The 20,703-nt window shown below is 39.2% G+C and overlaps 1 long non-coding RNA gene and 5 other non-coding genes across 6 annotated transcripts; 2 read left to right on the forward strand and 4 right to left on the reverse strand.

The window, feature by feature from the left end:
• The first annotated feature begins 1,511 nt into the window (after window positions 1–1,511).
• On the forward strand, window positions 1,512–1,583 carry trnae-cuc (transfer RNA glutamic acid (anticodon CUC)). Its single transcript has one exon. It is a non-coding gene; the product is annotated as a tRNA-Glu (tRNA).
• A 115-nt stretch (window positions 1,584–1,698) lies between these two features.
• Window positions 1,699–1,785, reverse strand: trnay-gua (transfer RNA tyrosine (anticodon GUA)). The gene is given in 2 exon segments: window positions 1,699–1,734; window positions 1,749–1,785. It is a non-coding gene; the product is annotated as a tRNA-Tyr (tRNA).
• A 119-nt stretch (window positions 1,786–1,904) lies between these two features.
• trnae-uuc (transfer RNA glutamic acid (anticodon UUC)) lies at window positions 1,905–1,976 on the reverse strand. Its single transcript has one exon. It is a non-coding gene; the product is annotated as a tRNA-Glu (tRNA).
• A 944-nt stretch (window positions 1,977–2,920) lies between these two features.
• On the reverse strand, window positions 2,921–3,007 carry trnay-gua (transfer RNA tyrosine (anticodon GUA)). Its single transcript is given in 2 exon segments — window positions 2,921–2,956; window positions 2,971–3,007. It is a non-coding gene; the product is annotated as a tRNA-Tyr (tRNA).
• A 119-nt stretch (window positions 3,008–3,126) lies between these two features.
• On the reverse strand, window positions 3,127–3,198 carry trnae-uuc (transfer RNA glutamic acid (anticodon UUC)). Its single transcript has one exon. It is a non-coding gene; the product is annotated as a tRNA-Glu (tRNA).
• Window positions 3,199–6,802: 3,604 nt separating this feature from the next.
• Window positions 6,803–7,547, forward strand: LOC143725480 (uncharacterized). The gene is made up of 4 exons (XR_013198236.1): window positions 6,803–6,853; window positions 6,929–7,082; window positions 7,169–7,279; window positions 7,499–7,547. It is a non-coding gene; the product is annotated as an uncharacterized LOC143725480 (long non-coding RNA).
• The last annotated feature ends 13,156 nt before the right edge of the window (window positions 7,548–20,703 follow it).

Consider the following 20,703-nt stretch of genomic DNA (forward strand, 5'->3'; position numbering starts at 1 on the left):
ATTGTTAATACGTTTAATAGTCATTTTATTTCAGCTGGTTTGATAACAGACAATTCGTTGGTCCTTGATGAACAGAGAACTGATGAGTTGACTAATAGTGAATCAGATTTATTTTCTTTTGCCCCTGTCTTGCCGTCCCAAGTTCATAAACTACTCCGAAATTTAGACTGTAAGAAATCAGGTGGGTCTGACCAAATTGAACCAATTTTTTAAAAATTGTCAGCAGATAATATTGCCGAACCTATTGCCTATCGATTTTTTATTTGAGTCTATCCACTAATGTAATTCCGCCATCTTGGAAATCGGCTATGGTTATGCCTTTATTAAAAGGAGGCGATCCTTCTGATTTGAATAATTATCGTCCGATTTCTAAATTACCGGTTTTAGCAAAAGTTTTTGAATCTATTATAAATGATCAATTGAAAGAATATCTACTTAGTCATAATATTTTGAACGCATTTCAGTCAGGATTTAGAGCGGGCCATAGTACGATAACAGCTACTACATTAGTCACTAATGATTTAATTACTGCTCTCGATAATAGACAACATTGTGCGGCCTTATTTTTTGATTTGACAAAAGCGTTTGACTTAGTGGATCATGTTTTACTGTTACGGAGGCTTAAAAGTGTTGGCCTCGATAATTCGGCTGTGAGTTGGTTTAAAAATTATTATTCGGATACAACTCAATGTGTTGCTGTAGATAATTACACCTCATCCTGGCACCACTTTTTTTTTCTATTTTTATTAATGAATTGGGGCAGGGAATACAATCGGCAAAGCTAAATTTTTATGCTGACGATACAATTATTTACTCCACTGCATCCTCTGTGTCTCAGGCTATTGAAATTCTTAAGGATTCTTTTTATACTTGTCAGCTTACTTTGTTGAAACTAAAATTAGTTTTAAATGTAAATAAAACGAAGTATATTCTTTTTACACGTAGCCGTTCTATGTCTACTGTTATGCCTATTCTGACTATTGAGGGTTTAAATATAGAAAGGGTACCAACTTATAAATATTTAGGAATATGGAATGTTTCTGGAATGTTTTATATGTGTTGTGTGTTTGTGTGTGATTTGTAGTGTGGCCATCTTGGCCAGGACTCCCTGGAGGAAGAGATTTTTTTTAATCTCAATGGGACCTTCCTGGAAAAATAAAGGAAATAAAATAAAATAAATGTTAAGTTGTGGTGTTGTTAGGATATTACTACAGAGCCTGTGACAGTTTCTCAGTGGAAGAACTGGGATCCAGGCCCACAGGCGTCTGCAAAAAAACTGCTAAAAAAAACCTTAGAGATGGAGGCCTCACATGTTGGGGATCTCAATTTTTTTGTTTTTATGGCAAGTTTGTGGTGTTGTTAGGATATTCCTACAGAGTCTGTGACAGTTTGTCAGTTTGCCAGGGTCAGTGACGTCTCCTCTCCTGGAGGAAAATACAAGTATTTGTGGTCTTGCTACAAAATCTGGTAAAGGCCACACGCAAGCTTGAGGGCAAGTCGTAAGCAGACCTTCCCTGATGGTCTAGTGGTTAGGATTCGGCGCTCTCACCACCGCGGCTCGGGTTTGATTCCCGGTCAGGGAATGAGCTTTTGCCCACCACCGGCGGTCGTGATTGTAAAATGGCGAACTACGAACTCAAGCCCTGACGCCCTTGTCGAGAAGCAGGGCCAAGGAAATGTTTATCTGTGAAAAAGAACTCCTTCGAGCCGGAGTTGAACCAGCGACCTAAGGATTGCCAACTTGCCACCTACAGTCCTCCGCTCTTCCAGCTGAGCTATCGAAGGCACACTGATTGGGGACAGAACCTCAACATATCAGGATGCTGAATCTCCGCCACCGGCTAAAACTGCTACAGACATACATGCTGGTTGTTTCGATTAAGTGATGCAAAGACAACCCGATCTTCCCATACCGGGAGTCGAACCCGGGCCGCCTGGGTGAAAACCAGAAATCCTGACCGCTAGACCATATGGGATCTTCTTTCTGCCTGGAGCAGACCCTTTTACTTTTAGTGTGTGACCGTCCCCTTTAAGAACATGGGAATGATCCGAAGGGATTGTTTACTGAATTCAATTTCATCAGGCTCATCAGAGGGAGCTCTCATTTGCCTCACGTGGGGGTTCAGTTTCCTCCGATTCTTGCGATGGCATAATAGACACTACAAACTGGTCGTAAAGCAAGGTCCTTGTGACAGTACTCATGCAATGCATTTTAAAAGAAGCATAGTATTGTATGGTAACCGTTATCCTACTGACAAAGCAGCCTATTGTTGGACTGTCATTTTTAATATTTCTCAACCAATCCAATAATAATAATAACAGAGACGTCTGCAAACAAACTGCTATAAAAAACCTTAGAGATGGAGGTCTCACATGTTGGGGATCTCAAATTTTTTGTTTTTATGGCAAGTTTGTGGTGTTGTTAGGATATTCCTACAGAGTCTGTGACAGTTTCTCAGCGGAAGAACTGGGATCCAGGGTAAGAGACGTCTGCAAAAAACTGCGTTAAAATCCTTCGAGATGGAGGCCTCACATGTTGGGGATCTCGGTTGCTTTGTTTTCATGGCAAGTTGTGGTGTTGTTAGGATATTGTTACAGAGTCTGTGACAGTTTGTCAGTTTGCCAGGGTCAGTGACGTCTCCTCTCCTGGAGGAAAATACAAGTATTAGTGGTCTTGCTGCAAAATCTGGTAGAGGCAACAGCCAGGCTTGAGGGCAAGTCGTCAGCAGACCTTCCCTGGTGGTCTAGTGGTTAGGATTCGGCCCTCTCACCGCCGCGGCCAGGGTTTGATTCCCGGTCAGGGAATGAGCTTTTGCCCACCACCGGCGGTCGTGATTGTAAAATGGCGAACTACGAACTCAAGCGCTGACGCCCTCGTCGAGAAGCAGGGCCAAGGAAATGTTTATGTGTGAAAAAGAACTCCTTCGAGCCGGAGTTGAACCAGCGACCTAAGGATTGCCAACTTGCCACCTACAGTCCTCCGCTCTTCCAGCTGAGCTATCGAAGGCACACTGATTGAGGACAGAACCTCAACATATCAGGTTGCTGAATCTCCGCCACTGGCTAAAACTGCTACAGACATACATGCTGGTTGTTTCGATTAAGTGATGCAAAGACAACCCGTTCTTCCCATACCGGGAGTCGAACCCGGACCGCCTGGGTGAAAACCAGGAATCCTGACCGCTAGACCATATGGGATCTTCCTTCTACCTGGAGAAGACCCTTTTACTTTTAGTGTGTGACCGTCCCCTTTAAGAACATGGGAATGATCCGAAGGGATTGTTTACTGAATTCAATTTCATCAGGCTCAACAGAGGGAGCTCTCATTTGCCTCACGAGGGGGTTCAGTTTCCTCCCATTCTTGCGATGGTATAATAGACACTACAAACTGGTCGTAAAGCAAGGTCCTTGTGACAGTACTCATGCAATGCATTTTAAAAGACGCATAGTATTGTATGGTAACCGTTATCCTACTGACAAAGCAGCCTATTGTTGGACTGTCAATTTTTAATATTTCTCAACCAATCCAATAATAATAATAACAAAAATATAGGATATTAAAACGGCTAAGGGCTGACAGCATAGTAAAAGAGGCAGAGCGAGCCAGCAGTCGAACCTAGAATCTTCTGATCCGTAGTCAGACGCGTTATCCATTGCGCCACTGGCCCACTGATCAGGTGTCCTTGAGCTTACACGGGAGCTGTTGGTGTTCGACTGGGCAGAGGCCTGTGATGACATCTACTTTTTCTCATGCTATTAACAGACCTGGAGCCAACATCAGGAAGGGGTCAGATGAGGGGCCTGCTACAAAAACCTTCAAGATGGAGGCCTCACATGTTGGGAATCTCGTTTTTTTTTTTCATGTTAAGTTGTGGTGTTGTTAGGATATTCCTACAGAGCCTGTGACAGTTTCTCAGTGGAAGAACAGGGATCCTGTTCCACAGACCTCTGCAAAAAACTGCTTTAAAAACCTTCGAGATGCAGGCCTCACATGTTGGGGATCTTATTGTTTTTGTTTTCATGACAAGTTGTGGTGTTGTTAGGATATTCCTACAGAGCCTGTGACAGTTTCTCAGCGGAAGAAGGAAGGAGGAAAGAAGGGGAAGGAGAAGAGAAAAAAAGAGGGGAAAAAGGCGAAAATCGTTGGTTCGAATCCCGATTGGAACATGCATCAACTATTGCAAACTCTTACAAAGTGCTATGAATCTATCAAATATAGCTTAAAAACTGATACATATAGAATTGGTTATTGTTGCAATAACAATAATAAAAATAAGAATATGATACTACTACTACTGCTTATAATAATAATAATAATAATAATAAACCTTTATATCATTCTGACAATCACTTCTCACATCCTGTGGACCTGTCCATACAATTCTGTCCCTTTCTTGTAAGTTTAATGCTTTGTTGCAATACAAATACTTAAAATAAGAATATGATACCACTACTGCTTATAATAAATAATAATAAACCTTTATATCAAAGAAATGTTTCTGACATTCACTTCAGTTCTCACACACTGTGGATTTGTCTTCACTACCATTCTGTCCCTTTCTTGTAATTTTAATGCTTTGTTGCAATAAGAATAATAAATATAGCTGCAAGCAGCCATTCCGGGGCCAAGCGCAAACGCAGACGACAAGACATGCCAACATGGCTGGAAGTTTCAGACCGACAGCAGCAAGGAGCAATTAAAGACATTTAAAGATGAATTTAGGCAAAATGGCTTAAATTATATATACAGTAACTTATAAAATGATTTAATGGTTTATCACTTTTGACCATTAGGTGGCGCAGTTATGAAATCAATGCATTGTGATCAGAGTGAGGTGACAATGAAACATACAAAGTTTGGTGTCAAAATATCAAGGCATTGCAGAGATAAAGACTTAATAGTCATTTTGGCAGCATGTCTCAACTTTGCTGCTGCGGTATACGAAAACGGTTTCGTCTATCGTCACGAAATCCATAACTTTTAGTCGGCACGGTCTGGAGATGACACGATTCGATTTTGGTGAAAATCGGACCAACGGTCTAGGAGAAGTTCGAAAAAGAAGGTTTAAAAAAATAATAAAGATGGCGGACAGGAAGTTTGTTTGATTATGGCAAACCTGGTATATATGTTTTCGGCATAACCCAAGGAATCTATTAAGATCAGTGCCTATTACAATAGGCAAATGTATTCAAAAGTTACTAGCATTTTCGGAAATTAATCATAACTTTTGACCAAAAGGTGGTGCTGTCTCAAAATCTTTTGAGTACCTTCAGGGCATGCTGCTTATGGCACACACTGAGTTTCGTAATGTTACACCAATGCATTTGTTAAGTATAGCATTTAAATCAGAAAACTGTATTGAATTCAATGGCAATTTTACGTTTTGTTCTATTATAGTGCCACCAAGAGGCTCAGTCATGTTATTGTCTTTTAGGTTCACTTATCAGTGAAAGATGTGCAGGACACTCTTGAGGCATACCAGTGACTCAAGTGCACAAAATTTCACTGTCCGCTTTGTCCTAAGGACAATATAAAATTTGATGAGAACTTCCAGGCAACAGGCCATCTTCAGTCCCATTTATCTTGGGTGGTAGTACATGGGTGTAAGTTGACCAAAATATTATTGTTATATTCACTATGAATAGGAGATCGTATCCAATCGTAATCAATTGCTGTTACCGATTTAACTTTTTTTGTGTTTCGTTGCATATTATAATATGCACCGTATGTTGTTCTGGGACTAAAGTTTGATTTCACTGAAGTAAGTATTTATTTTTTGTAGCTATATGCATTTTAATATAATTGAGAATTATACTAATTCATTGCTTTATGTATACAACTAAACATGAAGAACATAAGAAAATGGTGGTGTGCCATCTTGCTTGAAAATTTGTCTTTAGAGTAAGTGTGAAAAAATTAGCTGTAGTTTTAACACGTGGTGTTTTTAAGAAAGTCTTAAAGAAGTGAAGAAATCTTGTTCACTCTGTAAACTGTTTTGGGAAGTCATGGAACGGAATGATTTAGTGACTCGCTCATAACACTATTTCAGTAATAATATATTCTGCAGTCCCTTTGAGTGAAAAGTAGTAGCAAAGTGTTTCAGTGATGATGAAAATCAGTAAACACTACTTGCTCTATCAAACTCCTTTAATATCTTTATTAATACTATTAGGGGTTTGCAAGATTTTGAAATGTTGTATTCATTGGTGAATAAGTTTTTTTTTTTAATATTTAAAATTGGACCATTAATTAGATATTTTTTTGTCTTTACACAATTCTTTACTGTAATTTGTGATTAATGTAATGCATCCTTGCATTCAATTAAGTTTGATATTGTACTTGTTCTATTGCTTACTTTATTTGTTTTTGTTGCTTGACATTCAAATTGTGGAAGATATGGGAGAAAGAGAAAATGAGCTGTTGTTGCTGGTATTGTCAGCTTTTTATATTTTGCTGATATTTTTTTGTAAAAATTAAAAATGAATGGATAATTTTTATCACTTTTTTTGTTTTTAATCCTCTTTCAGAAGAAGAAGAATGCTCTGCAATCCCTGAAACCTATGGGAAGAAAAAAACTGAACTTGCATATAAAAGAAAGAACTTTGATATGAAACAAAATACATATACTATGCTGGGTTTTATGTAACTATAATATTGGTCAGCTAATTTTAAATTACTTCATTTTAGCAGACCAAATCCCAGTTGTGCCCTCTGTTTTTAGTAAGGTATGCATAATCAATTTTAATGATGATTTATATGTGTATCATAGAACAATTTGAATCCACTTATATTTTTTTCTTTAAGGATGAGCTGTTAAAAGACGATGACCCTCCATCATGCTTAATCTTCAAGGTAGTTGAATAATGTTATATATTGTGCTTTTTAACATTTTTTAACGGTCTGTGCTAACTGTTGCTATCTTTTGAGTTATCAGGAGCGTTGCTGATGAACATACTTCTTGAAGTTGTTTTTCAAGAAGGAGATGCTGCCTACATGCCCCTGTCATTGGCTTGCTCAAGGTTCAGGGACATAGTTGGGGATGACAATTTTAAGAATCAGGCACACTTCTTATGGCTAGAAAGTAAATATTGACATTAAAAAGTAAAACGCATAACAAGAACATCATTGATAATGTTAAATGTTATGTTAATTTTTTTTTCACCTCAGGTGTTGCATGCTGGAAAAATGAGTCGTCTCACTACAAACAGCTCTTCTGGAGGATGTACTCAATGTCCACTTGTTTGGAGTGTGGGTTTGAGTACAAATGCTGCACACGTGGTACTTTTTGTGTAAATTGGTGATAAATAAACTAGTTGTTAGTCTAAAGGAAACATAAAAATCTAATTTACTTATGTCATCCCTTGAAGTTTAAAAGTTCTGGAGACCATTCACTTGCGTGGCATGGACCTACAGAGCTGAGAAATTATTTGTAATGTTTGTAAATCTTCAATGTCAACTATACCCTAGTTCTTATTGTGCTTCTTGTGTATCCACCAGGTTATGCTGGGAAGGGAAAGCGAGGTGAGCTCCAGGGCATTTATTCAGAAACATTGCACCCTGGATTTTGTAGTTTTCACTGCATGCAGATCAGTTCTAATGAGCTGATATAGTGTCCTTACAAATAACCAAAAAATACTAAAAATAATAAAACAAAATAAACACTTTTGCAATCACTTCTGAGTGACTTGTACTTGATTTTATTCATTGAAAAAAAATAATTTATCCACCCTGAGATTTAAATGTAATATATCTGTAACACGTTCAGAAGAACATTAGTCTGCTATCATAAAAAAAAAAATGCAGTAAAGATGGATGGTAACTTTTTTGTTTTTTTACATTAGCCAAATGTTTTTCATGTATTTACACATTCACTTCACTGAGTCCAATTGCATCACATTTTAATATGTTAATTTACTTGATACTGTAGAATATGTAGCTAATATTCAGAAATATGCTTGAATAAGGCCTACAGCGTGATAAATTTTAAACACCATCACTTTAAGTATGGTAAATGGTGTAAAGACGTGACTTCATCATTGACAGTGAGTGGTATTGGACACACACAATAATAACAAAGCTGTAAGAAATCAGACTGATTAGGAACGTAATGTTTGATCATTTATTTTCATTACTGTCGCAATTTCCTGCCATACTCATTCACCGCCATCCTCGGCAATGACAGCTTGGGGATTTTCGCATAAGCTCCTACCATTTGCGGGTTAAAGTCCTCCTACTTGCACATTTTTAAAATCCCTCCTACTTGCGGCATAAGCCCCTCCCACTTGCGGCGTAAGCTCCTACCACCTGCAGGTTTCCGGGCTGCGGCGATACATACATGTGCAAGGTGCCGACGCAGTTTGGGCATTCTGCCAGCTAGATGAATGGGTGTTTCAACTAGGTCCGATACCCGAGTTGGGGAGGCGGGGCGTTTTATCTTTGCCGTATTCACTTGGTATGGCATGTGTATTGTGTTCATGATAGATATTGCACGTTTGTCGATGGAGAGGGATCATACAGTGTTTTTGACCGGGTTTGTGCAGGACACAACTATCCCTCTGAGGACCTTTGATTTCAGAGGTTAGGGACTGATGGCAGCTGTGCACACAGGCTACTCCGTAATTTACATGCGGCAAATTATAATGGACAGGACAGTTAAACAGAAGCAGAACACCGTCCTACAATTGCATTGTTTTGGTAAATTCATATTGACGTATAGATAAACAAAGGCAGAGTATACCATAACTTAATTTAAGTACGTTCCTTTGCATTGAGGCTTTGCTTTTCTCTAGATAATCCTTTTAATTTTGCCTTTAGTAAAGTAAAGCGTTTTCACTTGTGTTGACTAATGCCCCATCGCGTGCGTGTGTAGAGACGGTAGTCAGCTCTATAGAGCTGTATAATCAGAAAGCCTGTCTCCATGGGCGGTTGTTGAGTCTGCCTTCGAATTGGGAAAGTATAGGCCTATAAAATGTGGGCTATAGGGTTATATTGTTTCAGTGACTTTAATAAAACACACAGACACACTAGTCCAGAGTTTTAGACCCTCAAGCAATTTGACGCGACCCATAACGCAATTTGACACGTTATGTCAACGACACCTCAGGCTGACAGAAATGTAAAAATAAATCAAATTATCATTAATAATTGATTATAATGAAATGCATTTTGTTGTAATGGCCACAATAATATCATTGATATTTGTTTGAGAAGGGCACTTTTTGATTAATTTTAGTACAGGACAGGGGCTCCAGCACCCAAATCTACCCTCCAGTAGGCTACGTGCTTTATTAAGGAGTGTATGAAATTGTAGAAAGAGACATTGAGATGAACTTTTTATATTACTTTGCGGAGGGAATGCAAAAAGTCTTTATTCCTTTGAATTTACGAGAAATAGGCTAATTAGTCGTTTTCGTGAGTTACAGTGATTGTAGTTTTATCCGTTTTTTGTGTAGTACAGTAGCCTATAGTACTAAGGTACTATAGTATCAGGTTTAAAGGCAAACAGTTTACCTTTTAAGTAAATGTTTTAATGGCATTGAATGATCGAAATGATTGTGCTCGCCCCTCGCTAGAAGAGCCAATCATCAGTCTAAGCTTAATTTGCATATCATAGGTATAAATAGGCGTTATCTGGTGGCATATTTAGTCAATTGTCTGAGACAGCAAAATTGGTGTTCCAAGATAACATTGCATCTGACATCAATAAAGAAGAAGGGATGGCGAGTCCTGCAAAGGTCCTAAAGGAGGCTGAAGACGCGGTCGAAGGATTCATATACAACGTGTCACCTAGAAGGCAGAGCCGGAACAGTTCTCCGTTCTTCACCGCCGTTATTCAGAGCGCCAGGCAGGAGTACCACAAAGTGGTCGTTTTCTCCATGGAGAAGCAAGCCACCTTCGGTCAAGCCGAAAAGAACGGCAACGCAGTGAGGCTGCTATGTTGCTCGGAACTGCACCTAAGAATTTCACCCACTGTTGCACTTGTGTATATGGTTGTGTGACAATAAAAGGATTTGATTTGATTTGATTTGATTTTGCTGTCAAAACAAAGGCAGAGTATAGTAGGCTAACTTTAAAATAGTGGTGAAAAGTCAAGTTTGAGCTAAAAATGTTGTTATGTAGATAGTTTTCATTACTTAAACATCTAATTGCCAGATTTTCAGTGTCCTACCATGTGGTGAGCACCATACTGGCCCCACTAACACCTCTTAGTAGTAGCCTACTTTACTATTATATTATTGCTGCATAATAATGAAAAATGTCCTTACCTCACCATTTGGCGCGTTGTTGTTCGCCTACATTTCACACAAGGCCAATTATGATGGATTGATCCAATGGTAAACGGTGTATCAATATAGTGTACATCAGACTGAATAAAAAGTGATTTTAATTTTACTTATCAAAGCCACTTTTGGTGCTAGTTTTTTTTGCAGTGCTCAATTTGCATCAACTGTTCCAAAGAAATTTGAACTTGTGTCAGATAACGATGTCGGTATGACAATAAATTATGTAATATTTTGAAATATGTGGATTTTTTTATTGAATCAACACAAAACCATTGAAAAAAAAACCGTTTAAAATGTGTTTTATTCCTTCCTGCCGTGGAGCATCACTGAAATAGCTAGCTTGAGAGCATCGATTGTCGAGCAGACTGTGAAATAGGCTGCCTGTGTTTACAATAGTGCAATTTAATTTCAAAACGCAACTTTTGCTACGGTTACGCCTGCCGTCCACACAGAAACACACACACACACAGACACACTAGTCCAGAGTTTTAGACCCTCAAGCAATTTGACGCGACCCATAACGCAATTTGACACGTTATGTCAACGACACCTCAGGCTGACAGAAATGTAAAAATAAATCAAATTATCATTAATAATTGATTATAATGAAATGCATTTTGTTGTAATGGCCACAATAATATCATTGATATTTGTTTGAGAAGGGCACTTTTTGATTAATTTTAGTACAGGACAGGGGCTCCAGCACCCAAATCTACCCTCCAGTAGGCTACGTGCTTTATTAAGGAGTGTATGAAATTGTAGAAAGAGACATTGAGATGAACTTTTTATATTACTTTGCGGAGGGAATGCAAAAAGTCTTTATTCCTTTGAATTTACGAGAAATAGGCTAATTAGTCGTTTTCGTGAGTTACAGTGATTGTAGTTTTATCCGTTTTTTGTGTAGTACAGTAGCCTATAGTACTAAGGTACTATAGTATCAGGTTTAAAGGCAAACAGTTTACCTTTTAAGTAAATGTTTTATATGGCATTGAATGATCGAAATGATTGTGCTCGCCCCTCGCTAGAAGAGCCAATCATCAGTCTAAGCTTAATTTGCATATCATAGGTATAAATAGGCGTTATCTGGTGGCATATTTAGTCAATTGTCTGAGACAGCAAAATTGGTGGTCCAAGATAACATTGCATCTGACATCAATAAAGAAGAAGGGATGGCGAGTCCTGCAAAGGTCCGAAAGGAGGCTGAAGACGCGGTCGAAGGATTCATATACAACGTGTCACCTAGAAGGCAGAGCCGGAACAGTTCTCCGTTCTTCACCGCCGTTATTCAGAGTGCCAGGCAGGAGTACCACAAAGTGGTCGTTTTCTCCATGGAGAAGCAAGCCACCTTCGGTCAAGCCGAAAAGAACGGCAACGCAGTGAGGCTGCGCAACGTCAGGAGCAGTATAAGTAAGCAGCCTAGTTATTTTTACAGAACAGCCTCACTGATGTGTTGTGGTTCAGTGCTGGATCGCCAGTGGTCTCAGTTTTGATAAAACTATTTTGCTTGTTCCTATAGGCTTCTCTGATCCAGACGGCTTCGACGTATTGTGCTCTCGTGGGACGAGCGTGGAGGTGACCAGTCTGCCGTTTTTGCGGTGTGCGCCGCCGAGCTGCAAAGAAATGAAAATAGCGGAGGTGAAAGTGCTCGGTCCGAGGCAGAAGGTGTGTATCGCAGAGCTAACTTTTCCTGACCGCTTCTGTTTGTGGCCGCAATTGATAGAAAAGTAATGTTGCGTTTGTGGTGTGTTTAGGTGGGAGAGCTCCGCGGAAAGGTCCAGCTTCACGGATCTGTGAGCAGAGTGGTAACCGTTAACGGCTCGGACTGTGAGCTTAAGGAGGTGCGGATCTGCGACGGGACGGGCGAGATAAAGGTGACGCTGTGGGACAGCTTCGTAAACTCGGCGGAGGGCGGCAAATTGTACGCTTTCAAGAACCTGTCAACGCGAGAGAGAGACGGGTGCGTTTGCCTTTGTACCGGTCCGTCCAGCACCATAGAACAGATCGCTGATCTGGAGGTGGAGGAGGGAGAAGGCGGCGAGGAAGCAGAGCAATCAACGGCACTTTTAAGCGCCACAATAAAGGGCATTGAGGTGGCTATTCAACGGAAGTGTCCGAGCTGCCAGTTCAAGCAGAGGGAGTTCGTGGAGAAGTCGGTGATGCACAGGTGCGAGGGCTGCAAGCTGAAGCAGGCGTCCCTCTGTTTCTCCGCCTCTTTTGGAGGGAAAGCTATCGTCTCCACTCCCACCGGCGATGAGAGCGTGTTGCTGACCAGCTCGGCGCTGTCCACCTATCTGCGCGGCGCCGGCCTCAGCAGTTTATTCAACGACGCGGATGCGATCGAGGATCACTTTCTACAGTCCCCCGCCTTCGACCTGAAAGTGAACCTGGGCGGTTTCCTACTGTCTATCGAGGCAGCTCGTGAAGTAGGCTCGTCAGAGGCAGCTGCTCCTGCTCTCGGCGCGGAAGAGCGGCGGGACAGTGTTGCAGAGGAAGGTGGGGCACAGCTCACGGCGGAAGGCAACGCTGTGTCTGCTGGTTCGGAGGCTTGAAGTAGAGATGTCGAGTTCAGCTTCGTTATTGTTATATTGTTTCTTTTTTAACTACAGGTGTTTTGCATGTTCAACAAATGTTTAATAAATGTTTCCTTTTTCATTTAATCCAATTTGTATTGTCTGCTTATTTCACCGGGACAAATTATTTTATATGTAATATTTATTAATAAAAGTATTGTTAAATATGGTATATAGATAATGTAAAAAAAAAAATAATAATAGCTTTAGGCTTAAAAGATCAATAAGCCATGGGAAGAAGTGTTTTCTATTAATTTAAGTTCTCAAAGTAGGTTAATCTATTTTAATTTGTTTATATAAATTATACGATATTCGAGTGGATTTTAGAGTCTCTTTAATATAGTTAAATTTAGAAAAGACTTGAGAGAAATAATAGTTGTAGGCAGTAGGAAGGTACTGTGTCTTTACGCAGTCTGTTACTCCCTCACTCAGTGGAGTCGGTGAGAAGCGCGAGCTGTGATCACGGCATGTATGCGTGCAAGGCCATTTTATATTTCTGTTGCTCTTATTCTGCTTTTATTTCTATTCAGTAACAAAGTTTTTAGTGGTGTGTTTTGCAAAGTGCGCATGAGTGCGTGGGATCACCGCCGACGCTGATAATAAATCACTACTTTGGAATGTAGCCTACGACTCTACGTCATACATTTCTTTCAGTAAAGATACAAATAATATTCTCTCTCGTCTCAGGTCAGTGCTAATCGCGGATTTAAAGTTTTTAAATAAATTTGTTTTCTTTGTTTGTGTAGTTGTCTGTTTTTGCAATGTATTGGACTCACTGGTCCGCGTTTCATAAGCCAAGACCTACTTATCAAGTTTATTTCCAGTCATGTAATGTTCTGAATGAAATGTGACGATTTAAGTGTAAGTTTTACAAATATTCGATACATAGGCTACATCTTGTAGGCTAGATAGGCTAAATTAGGCCGTTATAATAACTCAATCTGGTTTTTCGTTCGAGCTGTAAAAGAAAAGGCGTGCTTAAACTAGTGTCTGTCTTTTGGAAGAGTAGCCTATAGATATTTATTTTTTTAATAAAGGAAATGTAAGTCGTGAATTAATTATTTGGATAGATTGAAAATATTGCCTAACAGCGCTGGAGCTTCAGATTGCGCCTATTGCCTAAATTTAGTTGTTTTTCATGGTGTGAGAATTGCCTGTTGCAAATTATTTGTTTTTATTTTATTTTTTTCCGAAGTAGGCTATAAAGAGAGGCAGATTTGAAGACAAAAGGTTTAAGTTTTAAATGTTACAAACAGCATTGAATGATCGAAATGATTGTGCTCGCCCCTCTCTAGAAATGGCCAATCATCAGTCTCATCTTAATTTGCATATCACAGGGATAAATAGTTCTCTGGTGGCATATTATGTTATTTGTCCAAGACAGCAAATTTGGACCTCCAGAGAACACGGCATCTGTCACCAATAAAGATGAGGAGGGATGGCTAGTCCTGCAAAGGTCCGAAGAAGAGGGTGAAGACGTTGGAAGGATTTAACGTGTCACCCAGAAGGCAGGCTAGGCACAGTTGTCCGTTCTTCACCGCCGTCATTCAAAGCGCAGGGCAGGAGAGTGGTCGTAGTAGTAAGTGGTCGTTTTTGCCGTGCCCGGCGCCGGGATGAACCATGACAGGAGGTGAAAGCGCTCGATCCGAGGCAGAAGGTGTGTATCGCAGAGCTGACTTTTCCTGACCGCTCCTGTTTGTGGCCGCAATTGATAGAAAACTAATCTGGTGTTTGTGGTGTGTTTAGGTGGGAGACCTCCGCGGAAAGGTCCAGCTTCACGGATCTGTGAGCAGAGTGGTGACCGTTAACGGCTCGGAGTGCGAGCTTAAGGAGGTGCGGATCTGCGACGGGACGGGCGAGATAAAGGTGACGCAGTGGGACAGCTTCGTAAACTCGGCGGAGGGCGGCAAATCGTACGCTTTCAAGAACCTGTCAACGCAAGAGAGAGACGGGTGCATTTGCCTTTGTACCGGTCCGTCCAGCACCATAGAACAGATCGCTGATCTGGAGGTGGAGGAGGGAGAAGGCGACGAGGAAGCAGAGCAATCAACGGCACTTTTAAGCGCCACAATAAAGGGCATTGAGGTGGCTATTCAACGGAAGTGTCCGAGCTGCCAGTTCAAGCAGAGGGAGTTCGTGGAGAAGTCGGTGATGCACAGGTGCGAGGGCTGCAAGCTGAAGCAGGCGTCCGTCTGTTTCTCCGCCTCTTTTGGAGGGAAAGCTATCGTCTCCACTCCCACCGGCGAGGAGAGCGTGTTGCTGACCAGATCGGCGCTGTCCACCTATCTGCGCGTCGCCGGCCTCAGCGGTTAATTGAACGACGCGATCGAGGATCACTTTCTACAGTCCCCCGCCTTCGACCTGAAAGTAAACCTGGACGGTTTCCTACTGTCTATCGAGGCAGCTCGTGCTCGTGAAGTAGGCTCGTCAGAGGCAGCGGCTCCTGCTCTCGGCACGGAAGACCGGCGGGACAGTGTTGCAGAGTAAGGCGGGGCACAGCTAAAGGCGGAAGGCAACGCGGTGTCTGTTTGGTGGTTGAAAGAAGAGATGTTTTCGAGTTCAGATTCGTTAAGATTTATTTTTTATTTTTACAGTAACATGTGCTCTGGTTTCACTTGAAGCTTTCTGTATGTCCATAATAAATATTTATTTTTTCATGTAATTATATTGGTTTTGTTTGCTTATTTTATGGGAGAAAGGGATTTAAATTTGAATATTTATAATGTAAAAATGTGAATAATCAATAATCCTTGGGAAAATGGGTTTTGAGTGTGAGTCAAAGTTTTCAATTGTATTTTCTCTAGGAGGTTTAATAGGTCAATTTTTAAAGGCCTATTGCTAAATTACTATATTCATGCTTAGGCTACATCATTTTATGGCAGCATATAAATTCGGTATAGGCTATGTGTTGAAATGGGTGAATCTTTTTAATAAAATGAATTATAAATGGTCAGACATGTTCTGAGCTGGGCAGGCACTGCAGCTATCCGCTGTACGCTGAGCAGTAAAGATCGCTAATTTCCATGTTTAATTTTAATGTATGTTGTTGCAATATTTTTTGGGCCTGGGTGTTTCAAAGGTTATGTTTAACAGTCAGAATGGCGTTGCCAATGTCTTAAGCCTACACTTTGTTAAAATATAGTGTCTCAGGACTTTCAAGCTGAATTATTGTTTCAGCATCACCTACAGTACCCTATGAGGCTTGCAATAGGGCTGAAATGGAGTCTATTAATATTTTTTGTTTATTAATATAAAATTATTATTTTAAGTAGTCTAATATGTCCCTAATATGCATTGAAAATACTGCCGTGCAAAGGCAAAAGACCGTAACTTCGTTTTTGGTCGAAAATGAGTTATTGATATTTTTGGCACATTCAAGACCTCCTTTATTATGTGGATAAGTATCTTGAGTCAATTCAATATGAAGTTACTGTGCTGGCGTTCTATCAAATAATGCAACCTATCAGATTATACGGTGTTTTGCTTTTGTTTTACTCTCCATTAAAATTGTAATTACGATGTAGCCTGTGTACTTTGTACACCTACCATCCGTCCCTGTAACTTCTGATGTCCTCAGAGCTTTGTCCTGCACTAATGCGATCAGAACATGCTAGTATGCTCTTAACCCGCTCCATCGACAAACGTGCGATATCGATCGCGAAGGATATGCAGAGTTGACAGAAACATTTTACACATGCCGAAGCAGGTGAATACAACAAAGAACTAAAGCCCCGCCTCACCCAGTTCGGGTACCGGACCTAGTTGAAACAATCATGCATCTAGCTGGCAGAGTGCCAAAACATCGCCGGCGCCTTCAGCTCCGCGCCCTGAACACGGTCGAGCCGACGTGGGACTAATATATCACAGAGTGATAATAATGAAGCAACAAGGGTATATTGGTGCATACAACATAATGAAGTAAGAAGTGCTGGTGCATACAACATCAGTTAAAAGCATGCATAGAAAACACAGCGTCTGGAATAAATCCGCGGGACGAGTGAATAAGTGCACGCACAATAATAGGGCAGACAGCTGAAATCAACGCATACTGAAAAGACGCAGAACACATACGGTTGTGCTATAAATGCATTAGTCGCTCCCTAGTCCCTACTGAGTCCTAAGGGGTAAAGCACTGTATAGGCTACTTTTCGTGAACGGAGCGTGACACCTTCGAACACGAATCTCGGTAAACGCCTGTGAAAGTATATGCGTCTTTCAGATGCACCGCTATAAACCAGTCTCCGGGTCGAATGTGCGCGAGGATCTGTTTTATCGTGATCATTTTGAACGCTAGTTTAGCAAGTCTTATGCCACTCGATACCACTTGAAGATACTCTTTAGTCTTTACCGCTATAAGGTATTTTGTCATGTCTAATGTATTAATACGGCCACCAGAATGCAACCAAAGCACAAGAAGGCTAGGTAATTGTAAATCATACAAAATAAATGCCACGATCACTAGATTTTATACAGGTGTTAGTAGGCTATAATGATTTTGTTAATGGTGATCAGCAACCAAATATTGATAATGTGGAAGTTACTGCCTTTTGCCTTGGCATGACTTCTCACTCTTTGCTGACAATACAAAGGCAGAGTAGCCTACAGTAACTTAAAAATAGTAGTCAAAAGTCAAGTTTGAGCTCAAAATTTTGTTATGTAGATCATTTTCATTACTTAAACATCTAATTGCCAGATTTTCAGTGTCCTACCTTAATTAATTTGGCGGGACAACTAAAATCTTTAAAGTCATTTTTCTCAGTTCCACACTGTAGCGAGTTAAGGTCTTTTGCCTTTATAGGGCAGAATAGCTCTGTGAATAGTTCTGGATAACATTGAAATGTGTGACATTGTTAGGACAGGCTCATAGTTAGGCTGTAGCCTATACATACAAAAAACATTTTGCTTTAAATTAATATTGATTTGTCTTTTTCTTACTTTCTATTTAAAATTATATTTTTGATTTTTTGGAAATACAAAAAAGTGACTACTTAATCTTGTAGGCAGTACAATAGGGTTACACTTTATATAGTCCTCTTTAGAGATCTTACTAATTATGTACGTAACTTTTCAACTATGTGAACTAACTTTTCAACTATGTGAACTAATATTGGAGGATTAGGCCTAATATAGTATACTTTCAAGATACTGGTCTTAGGGTTCGGGTTAGAGGCAGCAGGTGATATTGATTAATACGCAATTGATCATTGTACAAAAAAAGATAAAGCACAACCTTTTGTGTCAGAGAGTTATGTTGTATTGCTAAATATAACGGTGGAATTGTATGTAGGCTATTACGTTTGAGTTTTGGGTTAAAAAGTTTTGTAGAGATAAAGCCAGTTTGGTATTATGCTATCAAATTAATTGATGTAGCCTATGTGTATAGCACTATGTCCTTGTCAAACTGGAAGAAATGTGAGTTTAATGCAGTGAGATTAAAATGGCAGTATTTCACATATTTTCACTGTGATTGTTTACTTCATGAAAAAAAATCATTAACAATTGTTTTTTTTTCTTTCATAACTGAAGTAAACAATGAGTAAAAATATGTGCAATAGTTATTAATGAGTTATAGTTTAATGGCCTTTAATTATTTTATTTTTTTTAAACATTTGGGGAAAAAATAAAAACCATCCTGTCTGTCTTATGTGGTTATTAACTTATTTTTACTCAAAAAGGACGAGTTCTGATTTTGGTTTTGCATAGCAGTAAATACAACATTGATTTACTGTTGCAATAATAGTATAAGAATAGAAAGTGTCCTGGTGAATAAATTGTGAGTTATGTTAATATAATAAAATAAAAGTAATGCTACATATGTGCAAGGAGGGTAAATTATTATTTACTCCCACCCACTAGAGGAGCTGCGACTGTTGTCAGAGATCATATTTCCGGTTGGTCGGAAGCCATTTTGTCTTCATCTCTGAGACGGTAAGAACGTGTTTTCTTGTTTCGTCTATATTATCTTATTAATCTGTATTTAATTACTGCTCATTCATAATATATCGAATATAGGTTCAAGTATTTGTATATTAGGTGATATGTTTATTTTTTACAAATAAGCGCTAGGTGCTGTTTAATTTTAATGAGGCCTGCTCACCGTGTTGTCAAAGCCATAACCTTAATAAAATAGCATGTATTCTAAAGTAATCCTATATGACGTGTGCTGTAGGTGTTTTGAAGGTATATGATACGGTTTGGGGAGAAACATATAAATTATTTGCCAGAAATATGTTAGTCGAATGTTGGAATCCCGTGCTGGTTGAAATAATAAGCGTCAGTTCAGTAGGCTACGTGTAGGAAATGTGCATATTATTTGTGCTATTTTGAGATATCATGATTCATAAAAATCACAATACAAAATATGACAGTAAATTGCATATTCTTCTGTGAGGTATGTCGGTTGTCGTTTGTGCGAATGATCAAGTTTAGCGTTCGGATTCAGATTAATCAATCGAAGTAAATTCAGATTTAAAATGTCTGCACGATCTACTTTTGAAGAAATGTCGTAGTATCGTGCTGCAGCACATATTCAGCTCAGTTCTGGCGCCTTCGGCTGTGTCTCAACATTGTGTACAACGCGACGTATATTCACATCTCATGTTAACGTAAAGGAAGTTAGTTACACTTATGGGTCACTGCATTGCAATTCCCTAAAGTTTATTAGTTGCATTTGTACGGTTAAACATTTCGTTCGCGTGCTGATGCGCATTTCTGAACGCATTAAACCCGAAGCGCATGCATTAAAAGCCTGTCAAACAGCGTCTTGGTTACTGGACTATCTTTGAGTCTTATTGAGCTAATACTGTCAATAAAAGATTGATGTAAACACACTTGAGTTATGACTTAAGTGAAAGCAAGTAAACATTTGGGAGAAAATTGGGTGCGTGTAATGGTTGTATAAAGACGCGTCGCGTGTAGGTCTTAAAGTGACAGAGCAACCTAATAGTAAACAAGCTGCATCTTGTCCTTAAAGAAATAGTTCACACAAAAATGAAAATTCTGTCATTGTTTACTCACTCTAAAGTTGTTCCAAACCTGTATTAATTTCTTTATTGTGCTGAACACAAAATAAGTTATTGTTTATCCAAACACTTGCTGATCTCTTTTGACTTGCATAGTAGGAAAAAATATACAATGGAAGTCAATGGGGACTAGAAGAAAATAAATTACTGCTCCTTACGGAGAACTTGAATAGTGCCTTTAATATTAATCAATCTATAAAATAATACAGTAAAGTCTATGTAGTTAAAAAAAAATACTACTGTTAAACACCTACTGTAGCTGAAAAATGTGTAGTGTATCTTTGTTCATTTTTAATAACAAAGAAAATAATGAAAATATTTGTTTTTTCCCACTTTGGCCTAAATGTCTGACATTATTTTATTTTGTTATATTTTGTTAACTTGTAATGTTTTGTTTTTAAAAAAGTGATATTAGTTTGGCTATTATTCTCAGTTACTTGCAAAATGGTTAAACCAACATGGAAAAAAGAACTGTGATAAAATCACGTTAATCTTGATATGGTATTTTTGGTATATTGTCCACCCATACATGTGTATTGTAATGGTTAAATATTTACAATACATGTGCAATTCTTTTTTTAATTTAATTGTTGATTTATATTGATGTGTTTTGTTTCATTACTGCAAGGAAACAGCTTGTTTACTGATTATTATTTGTAATCATTTATGTACTTCATTCTACTACTTTTCATTATATACAGACCCTTTATAGTCTAACCGATACATATGTGTGTTATGATTTCCATTACACAAGAGTAGATGTTAAAACTTCATGCTGATTTGTACTCGGCTTTCGCCAAGATAATCACCAACTAAGACGTAGCTTT

This window comes from Siphateles boraxobius, unplaced genomic scaffold (assembly GCF_051911475.1).
Source record: "Siphateles boraxobius isolate OS27281-9 unplaced genomic scaffold, OSU_SipBor_1 77, whole genome shotgun sequence".
Classification (NCBI taxonomy): Eukaryota; Metazoa; Chordata; class Actinopteri; order Cypriniformes; family Leuciscidae; genus Siphateles; species Siphateles boraxobius.